The sequence below is a fragment of the Sceloporus occidentalis genome, unplaced genomic scaffold, assembly GCF_023333645.1.
Source record: "Sceloporus occidentalis isolate IW3139 unplaced genomic scaffold, rSceOcc1.0.p SCAF_1, whole genome shotgun sequence".
NCBI classification, from domain to species: domain Eukaryota; kingdom Metazoa; phylum Chordata; class Lepidosauria; order Squamata; family Phrynosomatidae; genus Sceloporus; species Sceloporus occidentalis.
In genome coordinates, this window is record NW_028316981.1 from 141,088,867 (window position 1) to 141,106,512 (window position 17,646).

General features: G+C 39.6%; 1 protein-coding gene across 7 annotated transcripts in view; it reads right to left on the bottom strand.

Annotated features, from left to right (window-relative positions):
• The window catches only part of SLC38A10 (solute carrier family 38 member 10), a 123,648-nt gene that overhangs the window by 37,057 nt on the left and 68,945 nt on the right, over positions 1-17,646 (bottom strand). The gene's annotated exons all lie outside the window — the stretch shown is intronic.

Here is a 17,646-nt window from a genome sequence, read left to right on the forward strand (position 1 = left end):
CACCAGCACAAGCACGGTTGGTGGGGACACCAGAGGGCCTTTACCGTGGCTGCCTCCAGAGCTCCCCAGGGAGGCCAGAATGGCCTGTTCCTTGTTATCCTTCCACCAGCAGGTTAAGATCTACCTGTTAGATAGACATTTAAAACTGAAGGTTTTTAAAGCATGGGATAGGATGGTGTTGCATAAAATAATGTTTTCAAGCTGTGCTCTGACCTTCTTCTCTTATCCTCAACTCTTCTGAATCACTCCCAGTATTCCTTTCAAACTATCCCACCTCATATCCCTGTCTGCTGCTATTTTTGGCCCCTGCATCTTTCACTTCCTTTGTTTTAAACTATTTTTAACATTTTATTTTTTTAACATGTAGCTTGTTTTAACCTTGTAATAATTTAATTCTATTTTAATGTACTATTTTTGTATGCTTTTAATTGTACTTTTTTTTAATGTTGGGAGCCACCCTGAGTCCCAGTTTTGGGAAAAGGGTGGGATTTATTATTATTATTATTATTATTATTATTATTATTATTATTATTAATTTCACATGGAACACAAAAGAACCAGCATCCTCTATGGTTGGTCTAGCAAAGACAATTCCAAAGGAAGCGGTTTATATGAGAATTAATATTCAGCAGATTGTTATCTTGTGTAAAACTGGGCAAAATGGAAACAATTTCTTGCTGCAAACTCTTTGTTAGTGAATTTAATCCCCTCCTCTACTGCATTGTTAGCATTGGTTTGCACTTCCGAAACTGGACTCAAGCAAAATAGTTTTACATTTTTATTTATTAGCGAAGTCCATCTTTTACGTTTGTCTGGAAAGCAATGTTTACTATCCTGAAAATTCAAAGTGAACAGTGCATCTTTGACTCTGTGTAAGCATAAGGTGCAGGATTGGCTACACTATTAAGCAACTTCTAGAATCCAGTTTTAAAACAGTTAAAATAGCAATCCCAAACACTGAATGCCACGCAGAATAGCATTGTTTTGGCTGCCTGCCAAAAGCTTAAAAACAGATGGGACCAACCTAACTTCCTTAGGCAGGGAGTCCCATGGTGCTACTTCTGAGAAAGTCCTTTTATGTATAGCCACCAACCTAACTTCATGTGATGTTGGGACATGCACCAGGGCCTCCTTAAAGACCTCAAATTTCTGGAAGGCTCAATAGGGAAGAGGTGGTCTTTCACTTATCCTGACCTCAATTAGGGCTTTTTTTTCTACTTTATTTTTTACTACAAAAAGACATGTTTTAACATTATATACAGTGCGCCCATGTTTTACCTGGGTGTGCCTATACGCGGCTTTCAGGATCTGCTGAAAGCCGTGCTGGAAGAACCTGTTGCACGCCCTGGAAGAACTAATGGGCTGTGTGCCCATGGCGTGCATGCACTACTGCGCTGCCATGCGCCATGGGTGCAAGCTCCATTACTTCCCATGGGGCTCCAGCATATGCTAACTTCCCCTTACACAGAGGTATCAGGAACAGATCCCCACATAAGGGGAGGGCCCACTTTATTTGTTATTGCCATAAACTTTGCATGACATTTAATGAATATACAAAATTAATAAAGAAATAATCACTTTATATATGTTATCTACTCAGTGAACAGAAGCAACATTAAAACATTTATGACTATTCTTTTTCTTCAACCTTCTACCTCCTATTGTATCTTCTAAACTGACTTCCATATGCTCCTACAGTTGATGTCAGCTAATTATTTAAGCTTAGCTACTTCTCTTAAAGTAAATGTTGTAAGGATTTTCAGTTATTATTTGCTTTCTTTTTTTTTACATTTTCTTTTTTTTTTAATTAAAACACATAAAACCCATAAAAATACAATACACAAAAGCTCAAATACTTCAGAACTCTTCTTATCATCATTGATAATTAATTAACTTTTCATTAGGTCGGACAATACATTTAACATAAAGAAGTACTTCCCAAGTTGCTTTAAAGTCTTATCTCAACTCTGTGCAGTGTACCTTCATTCATTACTCTTTTTTCTTTTTGTCTTTAATTACATTCTTGTACCCTCAAAGTAGAGTACTCAATATATCAATTTGATTAAACCATAAAATTACCTTTGAATATTAGTGATTCATGCTAATCTGCACCCTCTATTGTTTGTTCTTACAATATATCAGAATCGGTTCCCATTCTTTTACTATTGTTGTAGTATCTTTTTGTGATAAACAACCCATTAAGATATCCATCTCCCTCATTTCATACACCTTCCCAGTCCAGTCTCTATGTTACCTCTTTTGATGCTTGACTGTTAATCTGCTATTATTTCCATTTTTTCCCACAGAACTTTATTAGTTCTTACCATTCTTTCTCGGTTTTACCTGTACATTTTCCATTTAATATTTGTGTTAATTTGTCTAGCTCAATGACATTTAGTAAATCAATTAGCCACTCATCAAAATCTGGTGTTTCTTTTTGTTTTCACTTTCTCTAAAAGCTAATCCTAGCTGTTGTAATCATGTATAAGATTTGTTTCCATTTCTTTCTTGCTTGATGGTTCAATATTTTGTCTGTCATATTTAACAGATATACTTCTGGTATTAATTTAAAGTTTACTTTTAAGATCTTACAAATGTATGAATGTAAATTTTTCCAGAAATTTTTCATTTTTTTGACAATGTCATCATACGTGGATCCAAAATCCTTCTGTGGTTTCACATTTCCAACAAGTATGATTATTGTTCTTATATATTTTCGGTATTTTTTTCTGGCATTAAATACCAACGACAGGCCATTTTTAGGTAATTTTCATGGATACTCTGAGAATTTGTAAATTGTGAGGTTCTTTTTCTCGTTAAATGCAAGCTTTGTAGTTTTAAAGACTTTCCTATAACTTGTGCCCACAGGATCATGAAATGTTTTATGGCGTTTTGTTCTAGCTTTCTTTCTGATAATAGTTTATAGAGTTTAGAAGTTTTTTTTTCTTCAGTTTCTTCTAATATTTTGTCCCGTTCATTTTTTTATTGTGATGCCTTCTTCTTTTAAGTCTTTTTAAAATCTATCTTGCAATTATTTTAACAAGAACCAATGGTGTTTGATATCCAGACTTTCTATTTCCTGTGTTAGTTTTAGTTCCTATTGATTCTGAGCATTTTTTTCTGATGATATCTTTATATCTCAGCCAACCATTAGTTTTGCTGCTTCTTCCAAAGAAGGCTTCTTGCAGGGAAACCCATCCTGGGATTTCCCTATAAAATAAATGTTTAGTCTCTTCCCATGTTTTCAAAAACACTTTATGAACAAAATGGTGGGTGAAATTTTTATGTACATTTGATTTTCTACCACACATAAGCATGCCAGCCAAAGCAAAGATTAAATCCTTCTAAGTTCAGCATTGTTTTGCTTTTTAATTTCCAATCTGCAACATATGAAAGAACATTTGCCTGGTAATATATCTCTAAATCAGGAAGGTCACATCGACCATTGTGTCTAGTATCTATGAATGTCTTCTACCTCACACAAGATTTTTCCCCTCCTAAAGATTTTTTTTCAGTTCTATGTGCCACATATTGAAAAGCTTTTTGTACATGATGACTGGTAAGTTAGTGAACAAGAAATTAAACTTAAGAAATATGGACATTTTTATAGTGTCGACTCTTTCTGAAAATGATATGAAATGAAACTATAGGCTTTTTTTATGTTCTTCCATGTTGCATGGTAATTGTTATCAAATAAATCAGTATTCTTTTTTTAATATCCATATTCCTAAATTTTTACTTTTCTTTCTAGTTTGAATTCCATATTTTTTGTAGTATATTTTCTTCTTCTTTTTTTTAATATTGCTTGTCAAAATCACAGATTTTTGCTTGTTGATTTTAATACCAGGCATAGTGCCAAACTGATGTAGTGTTTGTAACAAAGAGTTACAAATCTTTTCCAAAGTTTTCTAAGAATATGGCTTGGTCATCTGCATATGCTTTTATAGTGTATTCATAATTTTTGATTCTAGGTCCTCTGATTTTTGGGTTCTCTCTTCTGTTATTGATCAAATTTTCTATTGCAGCTACAGGATTGTCACCTGCTATTTGATGTTCTTTTCTTGCCTGTTTTATTGAATCATTTCCTGTATTGCTATGTATTTTATATGTATTACCCTACTAGAGAGGCCCCTTCCCCACCACCTCTCCTTTCCCCTTTTGTGTCGTGTCTTTTTAGATTGTAAGCCTGAGGGCAGGGAACCGTCCAATTAAAAAGATTGTATGTACAGCGCTGTGTAAATTTACAGCGCTTTATAAATAAAGGTTAATAATAATAATAATAATAATAATAATAATAATAATAATAATAATAATAGGCAGTGGTGAAAGGGGACACACTTGATATGTTCCCTTTTGGATGTTTATTGAATTACTTTTGTCTCCGTTTATAATTAGATGGCCTGATTGCTCCTTGTAGATGCTTTTGATCTAACCTAAAAAATTTGAACTTAAATTCATTTTTTTCAATTATTCCTAGCAGGCAGTCCTACCTAAGACTATCAAAAGCCCTTTCAGCATCGATGAACAACACTGCCATTTTCTTATCGTTATTCTTTTTGGAGTATTCTATTAAATTAAAAGCAGTTCTTATGTTCTTTTTCAGATGTCTAGCAGGAAGGAAACCAGTCCTCAGGACTGGAGTGTGGTTTTGGCACAGCTTCTGGACTCTTGGGACGCATGCATCATTTAAACAGCATACCTCCAAAGTGACCCGAAGCAGCTTTATTTTGGCCTGTCTGTATGGGACCTAAGTTTATGTAATTTATGTTATTGTTAATGTTTGTGTTAGGGCTTTATATGTTTGTCTTCTTTTTACTATAAGTGTAGGGATGTCGTTAAATATTTTTATGTCTTTTCTTTCAATTTGTTACTTTTTGGTATAACTTGATTGGAGTATTAGCTCTCTAGTTCGTGATCTTGTGAAACATATCACAACGTCTCTGGGTAGATTTTTTTTCTCTAGCTGTTTGAGAATTTATTCTAAAGAGATGGTCCGCTTCCATAATCATGACTTCTTCCGGCATTCCAATAAAGTCTGCAAGATGTGGGATGACATATTCATATAAGTTCTCATTTGACATTTCTGGAATCCTTCTAAGTTTTAAGCATCTCTCCCTGTATCTTAATTCTAGTAATAGAATTAAAATTTTTATCAGCTCTTTGATTGTTTGAAACGTTATTCATCTTGTCTTCTAATTCTTGATATTTCTTTTTTTAATATGTCAACATCTTCCTTTACATTTATGATTTTTCTTGTTATATTGTCTAGTTTCTTGTCCAGTTTGTCAGATCCTTTATTAAAAGAATAGTTTGATTCTTTCCTGTTATCTTTCACTTCCTGTCAGATCTCTTTTTAAAAAAACTTCTCATCTCCTCCAACAGAAGTTGGATTTAAGAAGCAGATCCCTCCCTCCAGTCCATCTGCCCTAGTCCAGGCCTCAGAGGGAGAGAAAAACTGCTGGATCTGATCCCCTTCCCATTTCCTTTTCCTTTTGTGTCATGTCTTTTTAGATTGTAAGCCTGAGGGCAGGAAACCGTCTAATTATCCATTTGTAAGCTGCTCTGAGAGCCTCTGTGGCTGAAAAGCAGGGCATAAATACTCTAAAGATAGCCTTTGTGGCTGAGGAGCGGGGTATAAATACTAAAAATAAACAAATAAATAACGTAGATCAGTTTGTTTTGAGAGGATCTCCATTAAGCCCCGTCAACTTGTGCTTTGGGTTTGGCTTTTGGTTGCCTGTGCTCCTAATACTGTAGACATAATTTCCCTTGATTTATATTCTTGTTGTTCTCAGGATTTTTAATTACAAATGTGGCTTAGACTATTTTCTAAATAGAAATAATAATCTTTCTTGTTGTATACAACATATAGCAGGGGTAGGCAACCTGAGGCCCGTGGGCCGGATGCGGCCCGGCAAGGCTTTGGGACCGGCCCCAGCCTGGTCCTGCTGCCGATTGCCGCCGGGGCCTTTGGGGGGCAATTGTCTATAGAAGCCTCAGAAACATGCATTTATATTAACATTTTTAAAAAAATCAGCAAATTTTTTCACGTGTCCTCCATTTTTTTAAAAAAAGTGTCTTCCATTTGAAAATTTTGTCCTACATTTGTCCTGGTTTATTTATATATTTATTTTTTTTAAAAATTATTTAATTATTTATTTTTTGGCTTCGGCCCCCCAGTTGTCTGAGGGACAGCAACCCGGCCCCCGGCTCAATAAGGTTGCCTACCCCTGACATATAGGATCTTTTTCTTCTATAACATTCAAAGCACTATATCCGGATACCACATAATAGATTAAACACCAAAGTCCATTAAATCAGATTTACATCCATTTACATCTCCTCTGCCCACCTCCTCCTCCAGGATGGCAATGCCTTCTCTGGCCTGCTGCTGCCGCCTCTATCACACGGAGCTGAAGCTCCGGGCAGCACAGCCCGGCCAGAGAAGGCCTTGCCATCCTGGAGGAGGAGGAAAGCCAGAGGACGATTAAGATTAAGAAACTGAAGAATTTGTGTATAAGTAGTTTTTGGAGTAATATAAGGACAAGTTTCTATAACAAAGATAAGATAGAGGTTTATTGATAAATGATGAATAATAATAAAAGTTGACAGTAGTAAAAGTTGACAATATTGACAGTAATGAACCATAAGGTAGAGAATAGGAAGTCTTTTTATTGTTGTTTCTGTAATGTCTATATTTTTATTTTATTAAAAGTGGTTCTGTAATAGCTATATTAATTTTAACTTTATGTGTATTTTTTAAAGAAATTTCTTTGTGTTAGAAATAAATTTTAAAAAAGAAAACTCTACATTTTTCATTGACATGGTTCTATCAGTGATCTGAAAAAATTCACACTTTGGAGTCTTCCTCTGCAGGAAAAGGAAGTTCATGATGGTCTGGAATTCAGCACTTGAAAATTCCACACTTTCCCATGATATGGTTCTATAAATGATCTCAAATATATATATATAAATTGATAATTCACAACACAAAGGAATGCTTTTTCAAACTCCAATGACAAAATTACACTAATATTTTGAGCAGTGAGTTTGGCTCAGAACTTTTCAGCACTCCCTTGTATAGTAGACACTGTTGGACTGAGGCTGAAATCCCACACCAGTCATAAATTTCACTGTGAATAACTTCCTGCCAGTCCAACCGTCCAGCCTAACCTACCTCAGAATTGTCCTGAAGTGCAGCCCTCTAAATGTTGTTTGACTGCAACATGTAGACTATAGCTTTTCCCAAACACATGAAGATACTTTACACTAGTATACTGGCTGACCAAGCTCAGTGTTTGTTTATTATTTACCTATTTATTTGTTTATTGCATCTGTATGCCACCTTTCTCCCAGAATGGGACTCAAAGCGGCTCCCAGAGAGAGGCAATTAAAAATCTTAACAATAACATTTTTTAAAAAATTAAAATCACCACATAAAATGTATAAAATCATTTAAAAGACATACAACATTAAAAAAGGACAAATAAAACATTCCAATAAGAAGCTCCCCTGCTAACACATTACAATCCTGTTTCAACAAAAAGGTTTGTGTCTGCCTGCAAAAGGAAAGCAGGGAGGCAGCCAGTGTTACCCACAAATGTGTGAGGCTTGGAGACTCTCCACTTATAGCAGCAGTCTATCTTTAATATGTTGAGGAATATTATTTTGGCTTGCAAGAATGTGGTTAACCTCTAGGACTGGAAGCACTTTTTTATGCCAGTAGTAACTGATAGAAAGTACACGTGTGAATTAACTAAGAGAGCTTTTATTTAGAAGAAATATGAGAGACAGCGCACACACAAGAATAACTCAATCTGACATTCAGCATTCAGAGCTAACTGAAATGGTAATACAGAAAGGGGATAGCGGAGATTGAGGGTTGGATTAAGAGTGATAGCTACCTGTCTTGAAGACTGACCACAGAAGGTAGAAGCGGCTCAGATTGGAAGTCCAAGGGCAACAGCCACAGAACACAGCTGGGGTGGGGGGTTCACTTGAGTGCTAGGCAGACTGTGTGCAAACAGGCTAGTTTTTTCTACCTATATTTATACCTTAAAATTAGCCTCAGGCTAAGGTGTTTCCATGAGAAATAAAGACTTAATGATCCTTCGGGAGGATAAAAAAAGGACTCCAAAGTGATTGCCAATTTTGACATTCAAGAGATAAAACAGACCAAGTTTACTGATGTAGTATGATTGGCATAACAAAGCAGTGACAAGATCTGAGGCACCCCAAAAAGTGTGGATTGGACAGGTATTTGGGAACACACTGGGAGAGTAAATGAGGAATATGGTCTTGTTTGATCTGTTGGTGTGAACCCATCCTTTGTTGTCTGTTCTAGTAGGAAATGCAGAGTGAAAGGGAAAGTTGCACTGGTCAGCAAACCCCCTTCATCTTTTGTTTGTGTCTTACTTGAGTTGCCTGCTTGTCTCAGGGCCTACATGCCTTATTCTCACTCCCATCCCAGTGTTTAAAAGGCCATCGCAACCTCAGAAGCACATGCTATCTTCCAGATATGCAATACAAAAATAAGGAGGCCCAAAATACATTGTGGTGTTATAGGGGTGCTTACATCAGCCTAGCCTCTCATGGGAGAGAATTCCAGAGGGTAGAAACAGCAACAGAGAAGGCCCTCTCTCATGTCCTCACCTAGTGAGCCAATGATAGTGATGGCACCAAAAGAAAGCTTTCCCTTGCATGGTCCTATGGGGAGATAAGATTTTTCAGATAGTCTGAAGCCATATAGCAGGTCATGACCAACACTCTGAGTTGTGTCTGGAAATGAATAGGTAGCCAATTAAGCAGTTTTAACAAGGGATTTCCTTATAACTGGCCTATGGACAGTGTTGTCTATGGACTAGTAAGGACTTTCCAAATCAATAAGCTAGAGATCTCTCTTATCACTTCAGGCTACCTGAAGCTTTTAACTGGGGATTCTAGGGACTGAATCGAACCCCTAAAACATTCAAAAGGTGTGTTCTACCACTGAGCAAATGGTTCTTCCCCATTTAAAAAATGTTTCTTAAAAATAGAAATGAATTAGGATGCTACACTATTGAGTTTTTAGGTTGTAATTATATTAGCAATTGAAGACAGGCATGGGGGGGGGGGGTGCTAGTTTGGGTGTGCCAGCTTCACAGTTAATAAGATTGATACACTGGAGAAGCCAAATAAAATTAACTTCTCCCCATGGAATGGGGGAGATTAAATTGCACTTTTCCAAGAAGGGCCAGGTACACATGGAAGGAAATATATCTGAGCAGCCAGATTTTCTGTTTCAAAGTTTTTCTGCTGCAATTCCCACTACTTAGAAGAGAAGCCACCATACTATTTAAAAAGCAACTTTGTTCTTCAGCAGTGGAAACAGCTGCACTGAGAAAGAAAACAGAAATCTGGCAGCATGTGTGCAATTTCCCCCTTCATGTGCCAGTCCTAAATATTTAACTTTATTTGGCTTCCCTTCGTTATCAGTCTCATTAAGAATGGAGCCAGACAGAATACCCAAATCAATAACATCCATACACCCGGTATCAGTTCCTGACACAATTAAGCTGAATTGCCAATATCCCTGCTATGGTCAAGCACTCCATTATCTATATTTCAGAATCTTCTGAGTAATGTCTTTAGTGTTGTAATATCTTCCAAGTTTCTTCTGGTTTTGGTCAACAACCCAACCAATAAGTATTTGATGCTCTGAAGACTGGAGGCCTTCAGTCAGAAAGCTGTCAGGTTATTCTCAAACCAATGTACCAACTTCAGAATTTCTCACCCAAGCAACTTCCTGCAGTCACATCTCTCCTTTTTCTATTTCCTAATTTCCCTAATTTCCTGGTCTTCAGTGTTGTGCCCTGAACAGTCTCAATTTTTCTTTCATCAGATCTTGCTTCCTCTTCCCCTCTTTGCCTCACTTAAGACATTATGTCTATCACACTCCTCTGCAGTTTCAGAACAGTTTGAGCAAAAGGCATCTGGACTCAGGATAAGGACAGGCCAGCGACGCACTTCCGCCTGTCTTGACCCTTTCTGTGACAAGGCAAGTATCTGACCCAACCACTGCAGAGACCTTACGACCATAACAAAACACCTTAGAACACTCAAATATTGATTGCTGTGAACAGTTGGCCACTGCTGCAACATTTTTAAAGCTATCCTGGAACTTCATGTTTCTGATCACCCCAGGAAAGGCCTGATTTATTAATTCTCAGAAGAAAAATAACACTTTTCAAGCACAAGGTTTTCTGAAAGGGTTAATATTTTTTAAAAGCCCCTTTCCCATTTGCAGGTGACAGATCATTAAATATAATAGAGATGACAAGGCATTCATAAGCAACGAGCAGAAGTGACCTCAATGAAAGGAGGTGGGGTGTGGAGATCCTCTCTTTTTCTTGAGCTTCCCGTAATGCCAGCAAAGTAATTAACAAGATGGTAGTGAGAGCACTTAAATAAAAATAAAGGAACTTTGTCTGCTTCTGCATCACCCCTTGGTTATTGCAGGGAAACTGTCACAGAATGACAATGAACAGAAGTAGATATTTGGACAGACCAAGATGTGATGCAAAGTCAACATCTAATGTCTAAAGAATCATATCCAAATCGAGCCACATAGTTCCTGGCTGGGGAAAGACACAGTTCCCTATTGTCTGGGGGGAAAGATCAGTACCTGTGAATGCTGAGGGAAAAGCACCAAAAAAGAATGGGGTGGACAGGAGAAAGGAATGGTTGGGGGCAGCCTCCGTCCACAACGCCACGAAGTCGCCCCCTGATCCGCCTGGGCCCCTCCTGCCCCCCTCCTTTGACAGCCATGGCGTCCTCACAGCCCTCTGGTTCCAACTGGGGCCTCATCATGAACATCGTCAACAGCATCGTCGGCGTCAGTGTGCTCACCATGCCCTTCTGCTTCAGACAGGTCAGGCCTCCCCTTCGTCTCCTCTCCTCTCCAGCCATTTGTAGGGAGCATTTAGTAATCTTTGCAATGCTCCACCTTGGACACTTTGGTCATACTCAGCATACTTTGGTCATACCAACAGGGCCCATCACAATGGCTAGGCACTGAACGTGGGCGAGACATTGGGAGGTAGCAATATCAATAACACTTGTCCCTCCATATTCACTGGTGTTAGGGGCACAAGACCACCGTGAATATGGAGAAACCGCAAATAACAAAAACACCATGTTTTTACCTGAGAGAAAACCTCTCTAGCAATCTGTAGGTCCTCCAGGGCAACTCTGTGGTCAATGTCCGACAGACACTGACCATAGAGTTGCACTGGGGGAACTACAAATGCCTAGTAGAGTATCCTCTCTAGGAATCTCTAGGCCTTTCGGTGCAACTTTTAGTTAAAGTTGACCATAGAGTTGCACTGGAGGGAGACCTAGATATTCCTAGAGAGAACATATTCATCAAATCTGAGAATAATTGAAGCCGCAAATATGGGGGGATGATGGTAGTAGTCTTTGTATGTGGGGTTCATGGAGATCTCCAGGGCCTTACAGTTCATAGCAGACTCTGCCTTGGACACCTTGGCATACTCAGCTAGACCAACGGGGTCCATCACAATTGCTAGACACTGAACATAGAATAGAATAGAACAGACATTTTATTTTTACCCCGCCTCTCCCGGAGGATCCAGACAGCTTACAATATAATGAAATAAGACAATAAAACAGTAAAATACAGCCATAAAATAAGATATAATAAAACAGTTCTTTAAAAAACTCTCCCTCCAACTACAACCCTTAATTCACAAACAGTAATAAAATAGTCTAGATTAGTTAAACCATCAAACGACAGAGAGATGGGCATCCTGGGAGAGACAGTCCATATCAGTGGGTGGCCAGGGACCAAGATGAGAATTCAGCCCAGTCCCCAGGAGTCGAGTTGGCTTCCCCCAGTTCGGGTTACAGTTGGTTGCATTTAATTTTTGACATATATTAGCTGCTTCCCAGGGTGACTAGGTGTCCTAACCCCAAAGGAGGACAAGGCACCTCAAAATGTGGGACATCCAGGAAAAGTGGAAGGCATGATCAAATAAAAGCTCACAACATTCGTAGAAATAATGTAAATTCATGCTTCATAGCCCTGCTCAGAATGGAGGACATTTTGGAATTCCCCCTGGACAAAAAGCCCAAGATGGAGGACATGTCCTGGTAAAGGAGGACCTCTGATCATCCTCCCCCCCCCCCAATAATAGAGTAGTTGGCTTCATTGCACATCTTGGGAATGGTGCACAGACTCCCCTCATGGTCACTGTTCGTGATATGATAGCCCTGTTTAAATATTTGAAGGGATGTCATATTGAGGAGGGAGCAAGCTTGTTTTCTGCTGCTCCAGAGACTAGGACCTGGAACAATGGATGCAAGCTCCAGGAAAAGAGACTCCACCTCAACATTAGGAGGAACTTCCTGACAGTAAGGGCTATTCGACAGTGGAACACACTCCCTCGGAATGTAGTGGAGTCTCTTTCCTTGGAGGTCTTTAAACGGAGGCTGGATGGCCATCTGTTGGGGATGCTTTGATTTGGATTTCCTGCATGGCAGGGAGGTGGACTGGATGGCCCTTGCGGTCTCCTCCAACTCTATTATTCTATGATTCCATGACTTCTAGGGTCAGCTTTCAGTGAGGTTTTCTTTCTACAGTTGCCCAGCCCCATTTACCTGATTTTACATTGAATGGCAGGCAGGGCCATCATAAGTTTGCAACCCACCCAAATTTTCCTGCCCTTCATCTGTTTTCTTATTGGGGAAAAATCTATTATAGAGGAAAACGAGAAGTACATAGAGCTTAGAAATATCACTTTTTCGGGACTATGTTTTTGTTTATGATCCCCTCCCCCTCCCTCACCATTCCCTTCTCTTTTTGTGTCGTGTCTTTTTAGATTGTAAGCCTGCGGGCAGGGAACCGTCTATTATCCCCTCTGTTGTAAGCCACCGAGATTCCCAGTGATTGCGCAGCATATAAATAAATCCAATTCTTATTCTTATTCTTATTTATTGTTAGCTGCCTTTGAATTGACTTCAACATATGGCAACCCCATGAATAAGAGACCTCCAAGTCACCCAATCCTCAGCAGCACTGCTCAGGTCCACTCCCAGAAGCTTCGAGCCAGCAAGAGCATTGACCATACCAATGGGGGGGATTTAGGGAATTCTAGTCCGAACAAAAATAATTTTTCCAAGCTCTGGAAATAGCCTTATACAGCACACCTGCATCAACTGCAGGCTTGACATCTGTAGTTTGACTTTCTATGGACAGCAAGCCCCGTGTTTTTTTTTAATGGGTGCACGCACATGCACCCACTAAAACAAGCACATGCACCCACTGAAAAGAACAGGACTTAAAGTCCCATTTTTTTTGCTATCCGCAGGGGGGTACAGTATGGATCCCCCTGTGGATAGCAAGGGACACATGTAATATATTTGAAGCAACCCAATAGAAAAATTGCAGACAAAAGGTAAAATTTTCAATAGCAGTTCACTCCAACAAACATCTTGAGAACTGCAGTTTGGTTCAGACTGAAGCAGTTATGTGCCAAAACAAACAAACAAACAAACAAACAAAAAACTAACCAAAAAAACCCCTCAATATACAAACATCATGACCACTGCATTCCTCCTAACAGATATCCAGGCAGAAGCTTTTGTCAGCCCCAGTGAATTGTTTCCTCTGAGCCATCATTAATTCGAAACTGTAGGGAACTTAAATTCTCTAAAGAAATACAGCCATAAAGACCAAGGGCTTCTGGGTGTAGGTTTCGTCCCTGGAAATAGAGCAGCTGCTCAGAAAACATTCAAGAGACTTAGCATTCCTGCAACAGCCACTTGACAGGCAGGATGGGTTTTAAAAAATGGTGAGCAGGAACTTCTCCACAAAGTGAAGATAATTCTGGCTCCAAAGAGGGGGTTCCTCTTTCATTGCAAGAAAGCAAGGTGTTGTTCTTTGCCACAAACTATCTCCATATAGTTGGAATCACTAAACCCAGGGGAAAGAGGCATTTGCTGCATCCTAGGTGTGCATGTTGAGCTGCTGTCACATGCAAGGAAAACTCTGGAAAAAGTAACTGGCCTAGAAAAACAATCACCATGCATTTTTAAAGCTCCTCCACTTTCAGGCTCAGCTAGAAAGTATGGAATAGAGAGACATTTGGCAGACAGAGAGAAATACAGAATATGAATGTAACTGAAAGAACCATGAAGAGCTCCCAAAAGATCATTCCAGGCTGAGTGAATGGCTGAGAAAAGAGCAAATGAGATTCAATTCAGGGCAAGGTGACATGCATGAGATCTGAACTGGCTATGCATTCAAAAGAAAAGTGTGACAATATCATTGAAATTTTATCTGGTCATGTGGAGTTGTGGTGTGTTGATTACAGCCCACTTCTCTGTTTGCCAACTGCACAGAACAATCACTAACATTTTTCTACTATTTTCCTCTTTTCTCCAAGCTCAGTATCTTTCCTTACAGAGCCATATCTTTTGTGCTTTTAATTTTTAAAGCACATGGGTGTTTTTTTAGAACCCTATTTAAAAACTGGGGCACAAATCTATGAAACAAAAAAACAAACAAACCCCACTCTCTGTATCCAGCCTGTCAAATGTGGGCTGTTGAGTGACTTTGCTGAATAAAAGTTCACCTGTTTGAAGAAACCTTTCCAGAGAGCAAAGCTAACCTCTTCCCCTCAGAAATCAAGCACTTTTACTCAACAAAGTTCATCTGTACTTCTCCAGTCTCTAATCTGTCCCTGTGAGGCCACAACATGCCAAGTAAGGATACAGGGTCTACAAGAGGAACCACAGCAAACGAGGCAACTTCCCAGGTCATTTGCACCTCCACAAGCCTGGCTCACAGTTCTTATACTTCCTCTTGTCACTCAGTTACTCAATAATCTGTCTAGCATTCCAAGCTTTTAAATTGAGCTACCCCCGCCACTTAATCCAAGCTGCTGTTCTTGGTCTTTGGCTCACTGCCAGTTGTTGACTGACCAGCTGTCTGTAATAATTAACAACTCCAGTTGGCAGAATTAGACACCCTTTTGCTAGCCAACAAAAACATCTGGGGATGCATTTTCCCCTCCCCCATGGGAACTGTTTCGATGGAAAATAGAGGAGGAGCACATTTTTGACTCACCTCCTCCAGGATCCACCTTGAACTGTATGACACCTATGCCATCCTCTGGCACATAACTCAACACAGCATCCTGTTACCAGAAAAGCCCCATGACTGGCAACCGAGCCAGTCTTTATAACAGCCAATATGAGTAAAAAGACAAAGCCGCTTGATTGACGAGTAATTTGTGTATGCATATTAACAAGCTGGTTACAGTTTTTTAAAGTCTATTTCTACAAAAAATTTTCCCACCCTTCAGTTAAAAGAGGGGTGGGGGGAATTCAGGGTTGTTGTTGTTTTTGCAATATTCTGTATAAAATGCAATTACAATAAAGTGCAATGTTTAACTTGGGGAATTAACCTGAAGACAAACTGGATATGCAAACATACAAGTAGCAATGGCTGCAAAGAGGGCACATAGGGCCCCAAATGTCCAATTGGAATTGAGTTGTCACTGCTGATTGGATTCTGCCTGTTCCCCTAGTCCAGTGATGGTGAACCTTTTACAGACCGACTGCCCAACTGCAACCCAGACCCCACTTATTTATTGCAAAGTGCCACGTCCCTCTGGCTTTCTAGTAAGAAACTCTGGCAAACTCTGTGCTAGGGCGACAGCATGTGTGCCCACAGAGAGGGCTCTGAGTGCCACCTCTGGCATGTGTGCCATAGGCTCACCATCACTGCCCTAGTCCACTGTACTGAGTGGTAATTTTAAACACTTCTAGACTTCTAATTTTAAACACTTCTAGATCACACTGTTCTCCAGTGAATTCTAGGGCAATGCACAATAGTTAGAACAACATATCACTGTCATATGTACTTTGACCAAGCCTATCCTCAGCTGGGCTTCATCCGCAAGGGTAAAGGGTAAACCTGAGAGGCAACAAACCCACAAAACAGCACACTATACTATAAAACTAGTTAGAAGGAAGAATGTCATAACTGACACCAAAAAGACTGAAATGTTGATACCAGTGAAACTTTCTTAGGGCAAGGATGTTTTTGAAAGTCTGGGAGTAACCACAAAAACTATCCCCTTTGTACAAAGATAATATTACTGATAATACTGAAAGAAGAGCTGTGTCTGAAAAGCTTGATACATGGGCAGGATGGTATGAAATAAGATACTCCATCCAATAGCTGGGTCCCAAATAGTTTAGGGTTTCGAATGATAAGCCTCTTTAATGCCTCTAAGACAGATATCTGTGCTTTCCTAGCCTTATTAGTGGCCTCCCAAGATCAACAAAAAACCCATTTTTACTGGTAGCAGCTGACTGTGGCCAGTAATCATATGCAGAGTGCAGGTACTCTTTGCTCAAACTGACTCAGAAAGTACTTATGGGACAAACAAGTTCCTTCTCTTCAAAGGCCTAGAATTTTAGGATTTTCCCTGACAGATACCACCTTGGTCCAGGAGTGATTATTTGGCACAAATGGATTCTTTTTACTAAATTGCTTGTAGCTTGCAGGCTACATATGATTCATCCACCTTGTTCACTTTTGTTGGCACACTTATTATTCTGTGGAGTGCAAAGAGAAAGCCATTCTTTGCACCTTATCTACTACTTTGGAGATGCATTAGTACCTTAATATCTCTTCCAGGTAAGATGGAAAGTGATAACTACATTTTGGATCTGATACTTCTGCAGAGAGTAAGACATGCATGGTGCCTCTAAATCCATCTCCTGTACAGGAAGGGTATTTTGATGCCCTTCTGATCACAGATGAAGGCAAATGCATGAATTATGACCTCTGGTTCCCTTTCAGTCCTATGACATACCATGACTTTGATGAATCATTTCATGGGCCTGATCCTGCTTTTAATATGGAGGCCCAGATTGTGACTACAACACCTTCATATATACACACATACACACACACACACACAGAGGTTCACAAAATATTCCACTGCTAACTGTTGTTAACTGCTGTCAGGTTGATCCTGACTTATGGTGACCGCTTGAATAAGAGACCCCCCCAGGACACCCTATCATCAACAGGATGATTAACACTGCCGATACCAGCAACCATTTTATGTTAGAGGGAGTTCACCAGGCAGGTCCAGCTCCATCAGGGCTAGCCTGAAGGAAGGAGACTCCACCCTCCATAACTGCCATCCGCCGGCCTTAGAGGGAGTTCACCAGGCAGGTCCAGCTCCATCACGGCTAGCCTGGAAGAAGGAAGAGCCCTCCCTCCAATCCATCTGCCTTGGTCCAGGCCTCAGAGAGAGAGAAGAACCACTGGACCTCATCCCCTTTCCCTCCACCATTCCCTTCTCCTTTTGTTTCGTGTCTTTTAGATTGTAAGCCTGAGGGCAGGGAACTGTCTGATTAAAATAATAATTGTAAGCCGCTCTGAGAGCCATTAGGGCTGAAGGGCAGGGTATAAATACCTAAATAAATAAATAAAGCATTTTATGTTAGAACAGTGTACACATACCTCATGGTGCCACTTGGCTAAATTTTAGTAGAGAGAATACCAAACCTATCCTGCTTTAACCTGCATCTAGAGGGGAAAAATAAAAATCAAAAGATGAAAGC